Below are 18,771 nucleotides of genomic sequence, written 5' to 3' on the forward strand. Positions count from 1 at the left end.
TAACATGCAATTGGATCAGGGTGTTGGTAGTAGCTAGGTATTTAGGAGCCCTATAGACAGCCTCGAGACCTTCACCTATTTGCATTTAGACAATTACACGTAATGGAAGACATAATGCTTGGGATGAAAGTTGGGGGGGTAGGGGAATGAAGGTGCTCTTAAAAAGAATGAAGGAGAGAGAGAGATAGATTAGAGGAGAATGAAAAGAACAATAAAACTTGAAACAGGAAAGAAAGAGAGAAGGAAAAGGGGAGAAAAGAAAAAAGAGAGAATTAAAAAAAATTGAAGTCTTAGAGATCCATTTTCTTCTCTTCCAGTAGGCAGAGCTGTGCCCTCTGAGCGGAGCTTCTGCTCTCTACCTGCCCATAGCAATCCCTGTAAGGTGTCTCCTGGGAGTCTCTCAGACTTGTCAGTCCAGAGCTGTTTCACTTCTCCGGCCCTTACTCCCCTTCCTCCTGTCAGCCAGCCAGCCAGGTCCTGTTCACCAGAAGCGGTTCCCCAGAGATCTAGTTACACTTGCAGCCCTACCGCGTGTCCCATTTAAGCCCCAGTGCTGTGGTAAACTGGCAGCTAAGATCTTGGGAGTCACCGCTGGTGATATGGGGGGTTGGGGGTCGGGGATCCCCTCTACTTCCCTACAGACATGACCCCTGAGAGGTCCATGAAGTTTCCTGGCTGCTTGTATCTTGATGGGGAGGGAGTCACACACCTGCTAAAGTGGATTCTGCTGGGAAGGAATTCCGTTGGCCGAACTCCGTTGACATCACCTCTCTGCTATGGCGGGCCCCAGGCTCCTTGCCGGAGTGTCTGAAGGGAGAGGTGGGACTGGTACGTCCCTGGTTGGCTTCAGCTCCCAGCTCGCTAATTCATGTAGGCTTGGATAAAGACTTCTTCTTGCTGATTACACATTTAGCTTCTCTGCCTGGAGTGAAGCTAAAGAGGAAGCAGATGGGAGCAAAGCGCCCGCAGCTCTGAGCAGCAAAGTGTCCGGGAGCCAAGCGTCTCCTTTTCGATCTCTTTGTTCTTCCTGCTACTTGGCAAAGTGATCCACTACAGATTATCGGTGAAAGGAGCTCTAACAAGCTATGTGAAATCTCGCTTAAAGCCGCTGCTCTGAGCACCATGCTCAGCAGTTCAGCAACCCCCCCCCCCACCCGTATGCAGCGGCCATGAAAAAGAAAGTTCTTGTGATAGCTGCAAGATCAAAATTTCACCTCGGCATCCGAAGCCCCGCCACCTCCGCTCACCTCATTTTATTCATATGAAATTTTCTTATTTAAATTGCTTACTTGTATTCCATAAATCTTGACATAGGATGTGTTTATTAACATTACTTCTTGGAAATTTTGTAATTTTACATTTTATTTCCCCAATTATATAAGAGTTGCTAAAATTTTTAAAGTTTTTCAAGTGGAACAAGTTTTCTTGTTTTTAAAACTTTCTTATTATTTTGCAATTTCACCATTATCTGGAAAGATATTTGCATTATTTCTAATTTATGAAATTCACTGAGGCTCCCTTTGTGACATAATACATGATCAAATTTTGTGGATGTTCTATGAAACTTTAAAAAGAAGCTATATTCTTTATTAACAGGGTGTTATAATCAACACATTGCCTTAAGATCTGCCTTATTAATTTTGCTTATTTTTAGTTCTTCTGCATATTTATTTTTGGTTCATGTGACATGAATTGCTCATAGTGGGATAAAATTTCCTGTTACTCGTGTATTTTGTTTATTTCACCTTATAGTTTCTTTGCATTTCTTCTTAGTTTGTGTGTTATATAGGTGGTTATACATAATCATAGTTTGTTGTAAAGTATCCTTTTTGTTGTCTTGAATGGTTTTCATAAACCAGAGTTCTACTTTGCCTGATATGAAACTCATAGTCTTTCTTACTGTTTCCATTTGCTTAGTAAATCCTTTGCTTACTCTTTAATTTTATGCTGTTTCTGACTCCCTTGATCTCAGGCGTGACTCTTGCAAACTAAATTAGGTTTTATTTTTTGAGCTATTTTTAAATCTTTACATTTAATACATGACTTAAATCATTTACATTCATTGATGGGACAGACAAATTTGGTTTCAACTCAATTGTATAATTATTTTTTGCTATATTTATAGCATTATACTAATTCTATTATATTTTTATAGTTTTTTTTTACATTTTAAAAACTGGCTATTTGAGTTTTGTGCTTATGTTCTACTGATTACCTTTGTACTATTATCTTTTCTAATTCCTTTAGTCCTCTTTTCACTTGCTTGACTTCATATTATTTGGTTTCTCACCTTGATTCTCTATGTGACAATCTACTTTCCCTTTTTTCTTCTTTTCTCATTTTTAGCTGCATTATTACTACTGTATAGAAAAAAAACTTTACTTACTAGTTTTCCTCTCTTGTCCCCACCTTTGTTTTAATCTTAAATATACAATTAAGGAAGTCTAGCATTCACCATCAGACTATTTACCATAGTTCCTCATGTCTTAATTGGGTAAAGCTTGTCTTATAGAACAGTTCAATTAATTACAATTCTTTGCCAAATATGGCCCATTGTCTGGTATGAAAGCTAAGAACAGGTTTTACATTTTTACATGATTGAATAATTTCAAAAGAGCAATAATATTTCAGAATACATGAAAAATTTGTGGATTTCATATTTCTGTGTTTATAAATAAAATTTTATCTGAACACAGTCAAACTCATTTGCTTACATATTATCTCTGGCTGTTTTAGGTTATAAGTTGAGTAGTTGTGACAGAGACATCCAAAGCTTAACAATATTACCATCTGGTTCTTTATAGAAAAAGTTCACTGACTCATAGTAGGGCTTGTGACCAGAGTATTCCCTAAATTCTTGCATGTTAACATTATTTTTCTTCTTTCTTTTGCTATTTTTAGTTGTAAATGTATGCAATATTTTTATTTTGTTTATTTATTTATATGTGGTGCTGAGAACTGAACCCAGTGCCTCACAAATGCCAGGCAAGCACTCAACCACTGAGCCACAGCCACAGTTCTAACATTGTTTTTCTATGCCCCTAATAATGAAAGGACAACCAGTTTGAGTAAAGTTCTTAGCTCATACTCTCGTTCTTGGGACATTTGAAAATGCTGCTTTACCCTTACATCACTTTGTTGTTGAGATACCTGATGCCAATCTGATTTTCTTTCTTTTATAAATGACCCCTTCCACTCCAAGATCCAAAGGATTATTATTTTTTCTTTATCGTTAAAGCTCAATATTTTTAAATAGGATAAGTCCTGAAATCGACTGTTTGACAATTTTCCAATGCATTTGAGGGTATTTTAGGTTGTTTCCTCTATTACTTACCATCAGGTCTTTTACTTCTGGAAAGTTTTCTTTGATTATAATTTTTAGTATTAGTTTTAGTTCATTGTTTTGTTTTTCTTTGGGAATAATAGTGATATGTAGTTTAGGTTTCTTTGCCTACCTCCTGTATCAATAATTTTCTCTAAACTTTTTTCTTCATTTCAATTCATTCTTTTCACTATTTTAGGGCCTTTTATCATTGTGTTTCTTTATAGTTTAAAATATTTTCTCCCTTGGTCACCATTCAGTGTAGTCTTCATTTTCAAGATGATTTTATCTTATTCTTCAATTCATTTTCTGCATTCAGTTAACTCTCATTTTGCACATTTCTGCTCTGAGTTGCAAGATTTATTATTTGAGCCTTTTTAATATCTTCAAGTGTTTGTTTAAAGATGCTTTATTAAGATTGAAATGTTTTATTTCTGTTTTATTCTGTTTTGGATTGGTTACTTGGGGAGGTTTTTCATCTGGTGAAATGGCATTCTTATTTTCTACTCTCTTATAATAGAGCTTTGTAGGAATGTTATCTTCTTTTTTATGTTCATTCTGAAATATTTTATTTTGCTAGGCCAGCAGTAAGAGTTGTATGCAGATAGAAGTCTGGAGTTTTGGTGACTTGCTAGGTTACTCAATTTTCTAGTTCTTATTAAAGTGCAGTTTTTAAAATTGATGATGCCTTTTGGATAGGGGTTAGATATATCTCTTAATTTTGTTATTTGCTTTTATTTATGTAGTATCTTAAAATTCTACCTTTTGCTTCCTTCTTTCACCATTAAGCCTCCAACAGAGGAGAAATTAGTGATCCCAGCACTTTAGATTGCCTTCCCAAGGACATCAACTCTAGTTCTGTGCACTTTAAAGTACATTCCTTTCAATTAAAGTAGCCAGTGTCCTCATATACCAGGTATGAAATCTGTTCTCAGCATCAGCCTATCAAGGATGAGACTTCTTTTTAATGGGAGTATTTTGATCAATTCTGGTACAGCTAGGCCCCAAGTCTTATACCTTCTTTTCCATTTAATTTTTCTGACTCTCGGGTCTGACATGGGCTAGAGAGCTAACTCTGCTTAATTTGGGTGTTAATTTTTCTACTTATGTGTAATTTAAAGTTTGAAGAATTCTCTGTTTACTGGTTATTTTATTGGGGTAGGTTATGTGTGGTTTTGTTTCCTTTCCTTGTTGATTTGAATTGCTTTTTGAAGGACAGTGGTGATATTTGGATTTAAGAGGCTAATGCTGCCCTGTAGGAACTCCGAATTCACTGTTAATATAATTTTTTATTTATATAATACATATGAAAATACATACATCTGAACATTACGTACTCAATATCTATAGCCCATCCATTTGAAAAGAATCTCTAGTAATAGGAATGTAATAAAATTTTTATCTATCTGGTGCTCTTTTTAAAAATATTTTTTAGTTGTAGATGGACACAATACCTTTATTTTATTTATTTATTTTTATGTAGTGCTCAAGATTGAACCTAGTTTCTGACATGTGCAAGGCAAGAGCTCTACCACTGAGCTACAACCCCAGCCCTACCTGGTGCCTTTTTGCTCAATTCCATAAAATATTTGGCCTTGGTTAGGGCTATCACTTTTAAATATGAAAGGGGCCAGATTTACTAATAAGGTGAATGTGTTGTACTTTCAGGCCATATTTTCCTGCCTTTCACATAATACTTTCCAATATTTCCAAGGCTTGGAAATTCATGAATATCTCATTTGTTTGGCTTAAAGTACTGATGGCTAGCATATATCAACTTCTGAGCCAACTCTAATTACAGAACCTAGACTCAGCAGAAAAGAATGTTTGTTTGCATTTGATTACTTATATATTCCAAGGGTGTGGGACAGGGAAGTAATGACATCAATGTCAGGGATTTGCCATTCGTGGTTTAAGACTGTCTTCTAACAAAATGAAAATAAACTAAGGGATATATAATACATTTATTTTTGTCATAGCCACTTATACTTCAGTGTGAGTTAACTTACTTATTACATGGTTGCAATCTTATATGTCTGTCTAGAATGAAGGCAGGTCATATAATAGAATGAAGAGGTGGGATGAGTATTCTGATGGACTGGTGAGTTCATGATCCTGTAGGAAGCAGCCCCTATTTGGTCCCAGTTAATGATTGTCATATTATCTTCACCACACCAAGGACTGAAGTAATGCTTGGCACATAGTAGGTACTCAATAAATGTGTAGTTAAATGGATGAATCCAGGTCTAGGGGTGTCAGATATTTTTATTTTTTCAAGAGAAGACAAAAATTTTATGTAAACCACAGGTTTTAAGTAAAATCTCTTGACTTAAATTTGAAACTTTTAATAGCATTTAACAAATTCTATTTGTATCATGTAAAACCTGACTATTTTATCAGATTAATCTCTGAATTCAGTTTTTGTTAGGGAATAGAAGGCAAGACTAGGTTCCTGATTTGGGGAGTAAAACACAAAGGGAAATTAAGACTATGGGTTTTGGTAATGAAGCAGAACAAAGCTAACAGGCTGAAATAGTATCTCAGCCCATGACCTTGGCCTCAATAGCCAGGATGCTATTGAGATAGTGAGTAATCTAAATATTTTTATGTCATTCCTATGTACTCAAATCACAAAAGCATGTACATTATTACTGCCTATAAAAATAGGACTATAGTATTCACCTTGTTATGTATGCTAATAATGAATAATGTTTCCTTTAAGGTCAAAAGATATCCCTATCGCTGGACTCCATATTCTTTATTTTATCATTTTTTTTCAAAGTATAGTTAATTGTTGATTGTCCATTAAATTTCTTATTCTTTAAATTACCCCCATTCTTATGTTCTACATTTACTATTTCACTGATTCAAAAGACTCAATGTTGCCTATCAGCAAGAAGAGTTTCATGTTGAATAATACAAGGGTAGGATATGGTCAGGGAACTAATCTAGAAACATTCCATAGGCTGGAAGAGAAACCAAAGATACTAATGATTTGTTTGGGTTTTATTCAGTCTTGGAACAGGCTGTGTTTTAGCAATGACAAAGAAAGGATCTATTTGTTCCATCTGGCTTTCAAATACACTCACAGCTTCTTATGTTGGTAAATCTTAACTAGTGCCATTTCTGTAACATTCTACATGATAATGTTTGAGCATGTGATATGTAGCCTTGAACAGCACTGAATATGTGCACAGCTTTACCACATTTTCCCACTGGCATAAAAACTTTCATTTCCAAAAATCTAAACAGTTCAACTAGGCTCAAAAGTCATCTGATCCACTGGGCGTGGTTGTGCACACCTATAATCCTAGCAATGTAGGAGGCTGAGGCAGAAGGATTGCAGGTTCAAGGCCAGCCCCAGGTGCTTAGCGAGGCCCTAAGCAATTTAGCAAATTTCTGTCTCAAAATAAAAAATAAAAAGGGCTGGGAATGTGTGGCTCAATGGTTAAATGCCCCTGGGTTTAATCCCTGGTAACAAAAAAAAAAAAAAAAAAAAAAAAAAAGTCATCTGTCCCTCAACTACTTAAGGACTGCCAGACTAAGGCTAGCTTTACCACCATGATAGACAAAGTATATTTAATTTTTGAAATCATCTTAACTCTCTGCTACTTGGTGGGGAAATCACTATGCTGTTAGTTTCAAAGTATTTGGTTCATAATGATTCTATGACTGAATGAAGCACATTATTTTTAACAAAACCACTCCATTTCAAAACTTTCCATTTTCTTTGCTAGTATAATACTAATTGGTCCTTCATATCCATGAGTTCTGAATCTGTGGATTCAACCAACCACAGATGGAAAATATTTGGAAAAAATTATATCCATACTGAACATGTACAGACTTTTTCTTGTCATTATTCCATAAATAACACAGCATGGCAACTATATACAGAGAATTTACATATGATTTGTATTTGTATTTACAAATGATCTGGAGAAGATTTAAAATATATACGAGGATGGACATAGTTCATATGCAAGTACTATGGCATTCTATATAAAGCACTTGAGCATCTACAGATTTTGGCATCTATAGCAGGTCCTGGAACCAATCCCCCATGGACACTAAGGGACAGCTGTATACTTATTTCTAACTTCTTGACAGCTGGAATCTCTCTCTAAAGATTTATATAATTAGTATTAATTTGGCTGCTTATTATGAGTAAACACTAAAATCTTTGCTCTGTTATCTTTAGTTAATATTATTTTCATTTAAACCCATAACTATTTTTGTCAATTCAGCAAAGCATTTGTAGATATGCTGTATACAAAAGACAATAATGGAACTGGGACTGTAGCTCAGTGATAGAGTGCTTGTCTACATGTATAAGACCCTAGGTTCAATCTCCAGTACCACATAAAAAGACAATTATGTGTTACTGTTATTTTTCATATTTAATATCTGTATAATTAAAATGCAGATTCAAGATCAAAGGGAATATAGGTTCTTTTTAAATGAACAAAGGGCAAAACTGAATTAAGCAGTTTGTCTAAAACAACAATGGAACAAGTTGATTTAATAAAACTTATGACTATTAATGAGTAAAATCTTGTCTCATCTGTAGGAGGCAGTAAAACAGTATAGATTGGTTGCTGTCAAAATTGTATTTGTGTTGATTTGAGGTCAGAACCACAACTAGTTTATCTGAGAGCTCAAAAACCTTCTCTGAAGTTATATGTACATATGCTAGTCTGAAGTTTTCTGATCATTTCATCAGAACACCAAGCTCATTTAATGAAAAAGAAATGAAATAGAATCAATGGTTCTTTATAAGGCATCAGATCATGTGTGTCTTCTTTCAGTTAAGAATTTCCTGTTATCACATTCAATCAACTACCAGATTATTTTGAAGCCCATCCTTAGAAACTCTCATGGTGGCAATTACTTCAAAAGTTAACTATGCTATGTAAGGTTTACATTTACTAGATTGGCAATACTTTGATGAGATTTTGATCAGCAGAAAATTATAATGGGTCATTGATCCCTCTTAATTTGTCCATTATTGTCCCATAGAGAGCAATAGGACCCCCAAGGGAGAGTATGTCTTTATTTTTAATTGTATTTTTATTAACATATATTGATTTACACATTAATGGGACTCAGTGTAATATTTCATACATGTATAGAGCATGCATTGCAAAAAATCCCCAAATCCAACCACCTTTTCCTACCTCTCACCCCCAACCCTGCCACACATACCCACACATTATTATTATTATCAAATAATATTTCATTGTATATATGTACACATTTTCTTTATGCATTCATCTGTTGATAGATACCTAGACTGATTCCATATCTTAACTATTGTGAGTAATGCTGCAATAAACATGGGCATGCAGCTATCTCCTTAATATGCTGGCTTTATTTCCTTTGAATATATACAGCTGGATCATATGGTAGATTTGTATTTTTTTGTGTGTGGAATCTCCATACTGTTCTCCATAGTGACTGTACTTATTTATGTTCCCCAAGGGAGGAGTTCTTGAGAAGCCATTATCTGATGTGGATATCAAGGTGGGTCTTCTGTGCATGGAGGTTCTAATACAGTATTGTGTTCTGGTTTATATGCTGTCTATACTTCTGTGTAACTTGTTAATGTGCCTATGAATCCAAAAAGGGAAGACTACCTTGTGAGATCATTCTTGGCCAAGAATCTAGCCTTCTCAGAACAAATGATTTCATCTGGAAAGAACTCTCCATACCTCTTCCTTAACTAGGTCCAAAATAAATAGGGAATCATATTTCATGCTCTAAGTCTGAAATCGAATATTCTGATGTTACCATGACCATCTTAAGCTTTTCTATTCACTCACAGTCATAATTCCCCTATAATATCATAGCTAAACTCCCAAAAAACAAAAAAAAAAAACAATCAAAATGGGCCAAGAACCTGAACAGACACTTCTCAGAAGAGGATATACAATCAATCAACAAATATATGAAAAATGCTCATCATCTCTAGCAATTAGAGAAATGCAAATCAAAACTACTCTAAGATTTCATCTTAGTTCAGTCAGAATGGCAGCTATTATGAAGACAAACAACAATAAGTGTTAGTGAGGATATGGGGGAAAAGGTACACTCACACATTGCTGGTGGGACTGCAAATTGTTGCAACCAATATGGAAAGCTGTATGGAGATTCCTTGGAAATCTGGGAATGGAACCACCATTTGACCCAGCTATCCCTCTCCTCAGACTATACCCAAAGGACTTAAAAACAGCATACTACAGGAACACAGCCACATCAATGTTTATAGCAGCACAATTCATAATAGCTAAATTGTTGAGCCAACCTAGAAGCCCTTCAGTAGATGAATGGATTTAAAAAATGTGGCATATATACACAATGGAATTTTACTCAGCAGTAAAGGAGAATAAAATCATGGCATTTGCAGGTAAATGGATGGTATTGGAGAAGATAATGCTAATTGAAGTCAGCCAATCCCCCAAAAAACAAATGCCAAAGGTTTTCTCTGATATAAGGAGGCTGACTCATAGTGGGTAAGTGGGGGGAGCATGGGAGGAATAGATGAATTCTAGATAGGGAAGAGAGGTGGGAGGGAAAAGGAGGGGGCAGGGGATTAGCAAGGATGGTGGAATGTGATGGACATCATTATCCAAAGTACATGTATGAAGACATGGATTGGGTGGCAATCAAATTCTTTTTCAGGTAATTCACTGTTGAGGTAGAGCAATGCCACAAATTTTTGTGTGTTGATTTTTGTATTCTGCAACTTTAATGAATGCATTTATTAGTTCTAACAGCTTTTTTTCATGGAGTCTAGGTTTTTTTATACATAAGTGTCCCCTGTACTTTCTATGGTTCCATTTCTATGGTTCCCTTTCTATGATTTTAGGTACTTGCAGTCAACTGTTTCCTGAAAATATTACTGGTAGTGTAATGAGAAGTTAAGATATTTGGAGAGAGAGAAAGAGACAGCACATGCTCACAACTTTTATTATAATATACTGTTGTCATTTTTCTATTGTGCAACTAGTTATTGTTAATTTCTTACTGTGCCTCATTTATAAATTAAATTTTATCATAGACATGTGTATATAGGAAAAAACATGGTATATATAGGGTTCAGTACTATCCATAATTTCAAGCATCTGCTGGAGGTCCTGGAATGTGTCCCCCATAAATAAGGTGAAACTACTATATATAAGATTACGCTGAAAGAAAATGTGATACAGGAATACAATGGAATGCTATTCAGCCATAAAACAAATGGAATCCCGTTATTTACAACAACACAGAAGGAACAAGAGATCATTATGCTAAGTGAAATAAACCAAGCACAGAAGAATAAGTATCACACGATGTTACTCATGTAGAATCTAAAAAAGTTGATCTCCTAGAGGATAATAGTAGAATGATGATCACTAGAGCTTAGGGAGAGTAGGAGAGAGGGAGAGATTGGGAAAGGATGCTAAGATACACTTAGGAGCAAGAAGCTCTGGTGCGCTATTGTAGAGTAGGGTAACTATAGATGACAATAATGTACTGTACACTTTAAAAAGCTAGAAGGAAGGATTTTGAAAGATTTTTGCCATGAATGATAAATAAACATACATATATTCACCCTCATTTAAACACATAATATATGTAAGTATTGAAACCTCCTAAATAAGTATAATTTCTATTTTATGTGTCATTTAAACATAAATATGAAAAAAGATCATGCTATCTGAAAATGGTGATGATTTGACTTTCTCATTTCCAATTTGGATGGCATTTATTTCTTTTGTCTCATTTCTATGGCCGGGAAATCCAGTATTGTATTGAATAGAATTTGTAAGAGTTGTCATCCTTATTTTAACTCTGGATCTTACAGGAAAAGCTCTCAAATTTTCCCTATTGAGTATGATGTTAGCTATGGTTTTGTCTCATGGTTTTTACTCTGTTTAGAATCATTCCTTCCATACCTAATTTGTTGAAATCTCTTAATCAGAGATACTGAATTGTGAAAATGCTTTTTATGCATGCCTTGAAATGATCACATTTTTGTCCTTCATTTTGTTAATGTAATGTATAACCTACTGATTTATGTACATTGAAATATCCTTGCATCATTGAGGTGAATCCTATTTGATCATGGCTGGTGAAATTTTCAGTGTGCTGTTGAATTCAGTTTCCTACTATCTTGTTGAGAGATCTATGTGCATTGGGGATATTGCCTGAAGTTTTTTCTTTTCTTTTCCTTTCTTTCTTTCTTTCTTTCTTTCTTTCTTTCTTTCTTTCTTTCTTTCTTTCTTTCTTTCTTTCTTTCTTTCTCTTTCTTCTTTCTTTCTTTCTTTCTTTCTTTCTTTCTTTCTTTCTTTCTTTCTTTCTTTCTTTCTTTCTTTCTTCTAGTGCTTTTTTCTGGCTTTGGTATTAGGGTGATGCAGGCCTTATAAAATCAGTTTGGAAGTATTCTCTATTTTTCTTTTTTTAAAAATAGTTTAAGAAGAATTGGAATTCATTCTTCTTCACATGTTTGGTGGAATTCATCAGTAAAGCCATCTGGTCCTGGGCTTCTCATTGTCAGGAGGCTTTTTATTACTAATTCAATCTTCTTATTCATTATTGATTTGCTAAAATTTTCTATTTCTTTATAATTCACTCTTGATAGGTGATATGCATAAGGAAGTTTATTCATTTCTTCTAGGTTATCCAATTTGTTGATGCACAACTGTTCATAATAGTCTTTTATGATCCTTTTTATTTCTATTGTATCTCTTCCTTCAATTTCCTACATTGGCTAACAGTATCACCATCTACCCAGTCCCTACATCAGACAACAATTCTTCTCTTTCCTGCCACATCTAATAAGTCAGTAAGTCAAGTGTGTTTTATCTTCTAAGTACTTCTTAATTCTGTTGCCTTTTCCATTCCCAGAAGTTTATGCTCTCACTATCACTCACCTGTATTACTATTATAGTTTCCCAATTTGTCTTCATGGCTTCAATTTTACAAGTTCTATCTCACTCCCTGCCAAACCCAACTTCAGAATTGCTATTAGGGTGATTTTTCTAAATGTAAATTGGAGCAAATAATTTTCTTGCCATAATAAAAAACCATTAAAAAACCCTCCCATTTGTTCTAGGAATAAATTTCAAGCTCCTTCATGACTTAAAATACCTTTCATGATCTGTTTCTGCTTACTATCTTCATTTCCTTCCAGGCTCCTGTATCCTTCATTTTTTTTGCAACATTTGGTATTAATATATATTTGCATTTATGAAAACAAGTATGTTTTCACCTCTCTATGCAGGGAATACTGCTCAACTTCAAATGGATAAAACCCTGCCATTTAAGATGCTACCTCTTGGTGCTCACTAACAACAAATTATATATTTTATTGGTGATAGTCCCCCCCATTCTGGGTGTCCTATATGGAAATTTAGTCATATTTCTGAAGTTTAAAATGGGTTAACCTGATATCTGTTTAAAAGCCATTGCTCTAATTTAGTTTATTCTTATTCAGTTTGGAATAAGTATAGCTTAACAACTTATGTAGTATGGGTCTAAAATATTCACATAACATATCTATATCTATCTATCTATCTATCTATCTATATATATATATATACATACATATACATTATATATAAGTGGGTGAGGTAGAAATTTGGTAAAACTAGAGCAAAATTTCTTTATGTGGTAGAATTAAAACTGTTTACTAAAAAGACATACATTTCTTGATTTTTTTTCCTGAATTTTCAAGATTGATTCTTGCGCTTGTAAAAATTTGTTAAGCATATGAATCTCCCAAATTACTAACCTGCTCTCCATGCTCCTTTTACTATGCTTTCCAGTATATATTTACATATTTTTTCAGGTATTTCATTTTAATTTTCCTACCCTAAGAGAGCTAAGAAATTCCTGTATGAGAAGAGCTTAGAAAAGTTACTTCCTCTTCTTGAGAAAATCTCTCTTGATGCAAGATATGTATTTGATGTCCACTTGTAATTTGCTTATGAAATAATGTCTCATACTATATATCAAGTACACAGCATTCTGGAATTCCAAGTGAAAATAAATATCGTATTTGTCTTTCATCAAAATGCCTTCATTCTGAGCAAGAAGAGTTAACTATGGTCCTGTAAATTCGTTGTATGTGACATGGGTGCATCCTGTCATTTTAGTATGTTTAATTTGGATTTAATTAATATTCTTATTTATGACAGGTAAAACTGCCACTTAAAATGGTGGAGATAAAACTTATGGAACATATTATATCAAAAGGTACTGTATGATGAATATATAAATTATTTTAAAGAAAGGTTGTAAAAAATGCACGAATGGCAGATTTGTTATTAGACTGAAGTTACACCACCATTTTCCAGATTCTTGCTTAGATGGACTGCTAGAAAGTTGGTAGATTTGTGAATTGGAGAAAAAGTCAGTGGTAAGACTGAATCTGTCATTATGATCATCATTACTGCAAGAAGTAATTGGGTATTAAGCATGACATCAAAAGGATTGATAATTTTCTATAGGATAATGTAAAATGGTTTTGTTTTTACCATTTTATGCTGTTACTTGTTGAATATTGTGAGCTATAATAAGTTCTAATAAAAATGTTTCAACCTAGATATGGCCTCTAGATAAAAAATATAAAACCATTTAAAAGGTGAAACACCACAGAGAGGGAAATAAGTAAAATGAAGGAAAAGTGATGGCTATTTTCAAATAGGCAGAAGTAAATAACAAACTCATTAGAGGATTATTGTGAGACATACATTCAGGCTCTAAAAATTGTTTTAGATGACTTTGGAAAGAAAGGAAACAAGAGCAGTTCATGTTAGGATAAATGTATGCTGATTTTGCTTAGCTCAAATTAATAATCTTCATAAAAATCCTGTTCCACTGATAATATCATTAATCTTTATTTAGATCTGCCAAGCAATACTCTGGGTGTTTTACATGCTTTTGTTTCATTTAATTATAGAAAACCTGGAGGAAGGTATTATCAACATTCCCATTTTAAAGATGAGGAAATGTAGGTAGAGAGACCCTGATGAAGTGGCTAGCAATTAAAAGATATTTTTGGTAAGCATACTTATCTACATTTAGCAAACATTATATGAGGGGACACTGGGTTTTTGATTGAATGGGAAGAACCTTCATTTCTATTTTCTTATTAAAAATCTTGAATATTCCAAAATTAGAACATGCCTCATTCCATTATATTGCTTCCCTCAGTAGGGAAGTTTTTGCACTTTCGTTGTGAGATGGGAAAAATGAACAAACTGCACTCCTTTGACTCTAACATTTTCACCTTTCCTACTCTACTGTAATAATAGCCACAGAAAGTAAGACAATTTGGGCTAGTATAAAGGAGACAGAAGAAAGCACTAAAATCAGTGATACAGACAATAATGCAAAGCAGGCCCTTTTCCCTTTTGGATAGTCTAATTCCTAAACTTTGAATCAGAGAACTGGATTCTATATTCTATCTTTCCCAATTCTGTATTGTTAATATCCATTTTGATCAACTTTTAACACATGGATCATATAGCATATCATGGCAAGATTCATGGAATTAAATTATTTCATCTGAACAGTTTGCACACTACCTGCAGCCCCTGAAGGTGGTAGGAATCACTGCTAATTTCATGGCAAAGGAAAAAGATCATCTATGTCATTAACTGATGATATTGGGTCTGAGAGCCAGAAACTCCTACTCCCCAACTGATTTGATGCAAGAGTCCATTTGACCCCAGGCACAATGTATTCTTGTAAGTTTCTATTGCCTCTTATATAAACTGCTGACTGTGGAGAAACTTGATCGAAACATCAGAGATTGCCAGAGGAGCTCTGTTTGTGCCCTTCACAATCACTGATGAAGTGTCTTAACCTCACCTTTTCTTGATGCCTTGCATATTGTCATCTGTCTTCCTGACTACTACTGCATATGGCTGATTTGTAAATTCAAGCAAATGTGTTTCTGACTGGCACTGATACATCACTGATGCCAAAATATCAGAGAGGATGAAGCATAGAGACATATTTTTTGATTCAGATGGAAAATATTACAGATTTATGGGGAAGTGATGACAATAGCCATTCCATGATATCTTCATATAATCAGTACCACTCCATATCTTTCTTTACCAAATTTTATGACCTCAAAACTTAATTCAAAGAAATTATTTTCATGCTGACCCAAAAAGTATAGTGGGTGATATGGGGATGGGGTTGGTTGCCATTCTTTTCTTATACTGGAATTCCTTTGCTTTCCAATGACCACTTAAAGAGCCATGATGCATAGAACATCTATTAATATCCCATTGATATTGGTGTGATTTCCTCTAGGGGATTGAGGGCAGCACAGCATAGAGCCATTACTATCTAAAGGTTATATGTAATGGATAATAGAGGAAAATGAAATAGCAGAAAGGAATTTGCATGGGAAATAGAAACAGTAAATAGTTTCAGTGAAAGATTTTACTTGGGTTATATAGCAACTGCAAAAGGAGTTGAAAAAAATGATGACTCTTACAGATTCAACAAGAGTCAAAAGTGAAATGGTTTTATATTTTGAAATATAATACTATTTTATTTCAACCACAGAAAGCCATTTAAAAATCATTTTATATATTACAGTTCTTATGGGGCATCTTTCACTTGAATGCGTATTTATGAATTCTTACTCTACCCTCCTGAGATGGTCAGCAATATAGCACTGATGGGATAAATCAAGGAAGAGATTTTTACTGATTTATCCAAAGTCACATAATGTCCATATTGTGACAGAAACGGGAAGAAAGTTACAGTGTTTGCCATAAACATCTCCTCATTTTTTCATTCACTAACCCCCCTGTACCAGCATTTAGCCTGATATTTCTGCATCTAGAAAATTGCACGCTAAATAATTTCAGAAGATAATTCTTACCATCAACCTATCAGTTGCACTCACCATTGCAATTGAAGACGTGGTACATCTAATTGAATTTGTAACTTAAAGCAAAAAATATGGTGGATTTATTTAGTAGTCCAAGAAGTAAATGAAGTATAACATTTGCTAGAGTGCTAAAAAAAAGCGGGGGGGCAGGTAGGCCTAGTGCTCAAGAGTGTGTGCTCTGGAATCAGTCTGCTCTTTCTTAAAGCTCAGGATATTCACTTCTTAGTAATGTGACCTCTTTAATTTGTTGTGCCTTAGTTTCCTCATGAAACTGATACTCTTAAGGAATGTTGAGAGAATTAAGTGAGCTAACACATGTAAATAAATCAGCATAATTCATTTTTCAACAGATATTATTGATAGGGATGTTATGTGCCAGGCCTTTTCAGTAAAACAGTCATGGATAATTCTCAGGACTAGTGAATTTTAGTACTCAATAATAATTATAATGGTAATAATAATAATATTTAACATTTGTAGGCTACTTGCAATATTTTAGGCCCTATGCCAAGTGCTTTGTTTATATTAACGCATTTCATGCTCATCACAATCCTATCTTATAGGTACTATTTAATAATTATTCTACAGATGAGAAATTGGAGGCTTGAAAAGGTTACATAATTTGCTCAAGGTAACATATTTAAGTGGCAGAGGCTTGAAAATCTATGCTCTTAACCTTACTTGTAATCTACACTGCCTTACTGTCATGCCAAGTTGATATACCATTGTTTACCTATTCAAAAAGGCAGTCCTTAAATGAATGAATTCTACTTTCACTTATTAAATGAATAAATACACATCCTAATTAAACATGTCTCACAATACATAATGAAAATTTTGATCCAGAAATAGCCATCATAATATACTTAAGCAGAAATACAGTTATGAATGTAGTATAAACGCATGAATGATGAGTTTGCTATTACTTGGATTTGTTTATACCAGGGGTTCATTCTTATATCTAAAACATTATCTCTCTGTGCACTAAAAGGTAGTGGAAATGAAAAAAAAACAAATGCCAAATGATTTCTCTAATTAAGGGTGCTGATCTATAATATTCTGTCAGGCGGGGGGGGGGATGGGAGGATTAAATGAACTCTAGATAGGGCAAAGGAGAAAAGGGGAGGGAGGGGAAGGGAGGGGTAACAGGGGTAGGAAAGACAGTGGAATGCGATGGACATCATTACCTAAGTACATGTATGAAGACAAGAAGGATGTGACTCTACTTTGTGTACAACCAGAGATATGAAAAATTGTGCTCTATAAGTATAATATGAATTATAATGCATTCTGCTGTCATATATAACAAATTAAAATAGAAAATGGATCAAATAAAGCAAAATTTTTGGAAAAAAAGGTAATGGAAATGAATCCATAATGCAAAAGTTGGTCTCATAATTGAATGAGAACATTTTAAATGGTCTTTAATTGTATTTAAATTTCTCAAATTATTTCTTATATTGAATGATTTCATATTAAAATCATTTTGAGTTGCAATACTTTCTCATCCCCCACCCTCATCCCTTAAGCAGTATTTCATATTACAGGTTATTACAAACCAAATAAACATACATGTTGGGTTATCCTGAAATACCTGAGATAAAAGATATATTTTGATATCATAGGGTGATATCCACATTTAATACAAACATTATTTAAATATATCTAGAATGTGTGATGGAAATATAAAAGAGAGAAACCTGAACATCAGCATAGGCTATGATCCTATACTATTGACATCTTCAGTAACTTTCCTATGAAACGTATCTGTTTTTTTTTTTTTACTTACTATTGCCTATTTTATGAGTCCAACAGAAAATAATTATGTGAACTCTCTTATTGTTCACTCTCTAGATAAATGGAAACCAACCAAATATAGTTTGTTATTTATAATAAAGGCCAAATCCCTTTTTAACTACTTCTCAGAATCATATTCATTGTGTCTTAGTGGGTAATTCTTCTTCAATTAGCAAACTGGATTAAACCTGAAAATAAGTTACTAGTGAGATATCTGGATAGAATATTTTTTCTATCATGACATTTTATGCATTCTAAGAATAGTACTTTCACAAAATACATGTTTCTTAATTTACATTTTAGACTTCAGAACCACTCAAGCAAGGAAGTTAATATTAAGTCAAAATAAAATTCCACCCAGAAAAATCAATACAATTTGCTATTAAATGAGGGTAACTTTAATCAGGGTTACTCAAGAACAGCAGCAATATTTTTCCTTTAAGTATAAAGAGTGTCTTACAACTGTTTTTTTTTTTACTTTCCCAAACACAGTAACCACACAATTTTCAATTACCTAATGAAAATAAGGATACATTTTTTTATCTCAGTGTAAAAATATGAATTCTTAGGAAAAATTATGCACTGGATTTTCTGATAGCTTGCAAATAACTACTGCTTTAATGAAATTGCTACCTGAAAATTCAGTGGCAGTATTATTGTTTAACTGTAATTTAAGAAGCTATTGTAGATTAGTACTTATGACTTCTAATGAGAAAACCATAACAACCTTTTAATTGAAAGGAAAATG

At 33.9% G+C, this 18,771-nt stretch overlaps 1 protein-coding gene across 1 annotated transcript in view; it reads right to left on the reverse strand.

Annotated features, from left to right (window-relative positions):
• TENM1 (teneurin transmembrane protein 1) overlaps positions 1-18,771 on the reverse strand; it is a gene marked incomplete at both ends in the record, with an annotated part of 577,764 nt that overhangs the window by 289,575 nt on the left and 269,418 nt on the right.

Source organism: Spermophilus citellus (assembly GCF_964194105.1).
Source record: "Spermophilus citellus genome assembly, chromosome: X".
Classification (NCBI taxonomy): domain Eukaryota; kingdom Metazoa; phylum Chordata; class Mammalia; order Rodentia; family Sciuridae; genus Spermophilus; species Spermophilus citellus.